Source organism: Octopus sinensis, linkage group LG28 (genome assembly GCF_006345805.1).
Source record: "Octopus sinensis linkage group LG28, ASM634580v1, whole genome shotgun sequence".
NCBI classification, from domain to species: Eukaryota; Metazoa; Mollusca; class Cephalopoda; order Octopoda; family Octopodidae; genus Octopus; species Octopus sinensis.
The window spans coordinates 1768849-1770593 of NC_043024.1; positions in this window are offsets into that span (position 1 = coordinate 1768849).

Sequence of the window (1745 nt, forward strand, 5' to 3'; positions counted from 1 at the left end):
AGATACTCTCTTACTCTTTACTCTTTACTCTTTTTACTTGTTTTCAGTCATTTGACTGCGGCCATGCTGGAGCACCGCCTTTAGTCGAGCAAATCGACCCCGGGACTTATTCTTTGTAAGCCCAGTACTTATTCTATCGGTCTCTGTTGCCGAACCGCTAAGTGACAGGGACGTAAACACACCAACATCAGTTGTCAAGCAATGCTAGGGGGACAAATACAGACACACAAACATATACACACGCATACATATATATATACACATATACGACAGGCTTCTTTCAGTTTCCGTCTACCAAATCCACTCACAAGGCATTGGTCGGCCCGAGGCTATAGCAGAAGACACTTGCCCAAGATGCCACGCAGTGGGACTGAACCCGGAACCATGTGGTTGGTAAGGAAGCTACTTACCACACAGCCACTCCTGCGCCTCCCACGGAATGTGACCATATGAGGTTTATTTTTCAACTTAGTACCCCTTGCGAACCACACACTTCTTCCATCGGTATTGCAGTGCTTGGATACCATTGGTGAAGAGAAGCTTTCATCGTGTTGATCAAAAATGTCATCAACAACAGATATGACGTCATCATCCCTATGACACTGGTTCCCGGCCGAGTGTATATTTTGGAGACCAAATCAAGAGAACGAGAATGGTGATCAACCAGTTCGAAGAAACACAGTCTTAATGTTGAATGAACGAGAAGGGTGCTCAATACATGTAGAGGATAGGGTTTACACTTTGACTTGAGTTTCATGCCACAACGATCTTCGGCGTGAATCTCGAGTCAAGCGACAAACTCGCAGCTACAGTGTTAATAAAAATCTCTTCTCAGGACCAATCTCTCTCGATTTTGCTCTCTCTCTCTCTCTCTCTCTCTACATATATCTATGTTTCGATATCTACCTACCTATTTGCTTATTTGGTTATATATATATGTATGTATGTATATATTATGTATATATTTTTCTATGTATGTATGTATGTATGTATGTATGTATGTATGTATGTATGTATCTATCTATCTATCTATCTATCTGTCTATCTATCTATCTATCTATCTATCTATCTATCTATCTATTTATCTATCTATCTATCTATCTATCTATCTATCTATCTATCTATCTATCTATCTATCTATCTATCTGTCTGTCTGTCTGTCTGTCTGTCTGTCTGTCTATCGGTAGATCGTGATATGGATAAGCAGTTAAGTAGGTAGGTAGATGATAGATTGATAAGCAGAGAGATAAATCGATGGACTATTAAGAAAATAGTAGATGGTCTCACACACATACACTCACACACAACACGTGTGCGCACGCAAACAAAAAGACAGCTACATAAACAAAGCCGCCTTTTCGTATGTCCCTCTTGAATCCGTTCTCTCGCATGGTTGATTCTGGATAACACCCACCACATCGACACAACACACAAAATGCATTAGAAATTGTGTAAACATGAATTACATTAAATTTACATGGATTCTTTCTTCTCTTAACTTCTTTGTTTGTTTGTTTGTTTGTTTGTCTCTTTCTTCCTTTCTTTCTATCCTTCTGTCTGTCTGTTTGTCTATCCATCTTATCTATCTATCTATCTATCTATCTATCTATCTATCTATCTATCTATCTATCTATCTATCTATCTGTCTATCATCTATCTATCTATCGTCTGTGTGCAGCCCTGTGTGGCCAATAAAGAAACTTATCTATCTATATCTTTATCTCTCTCTCTCTCTCTCTCTCTCT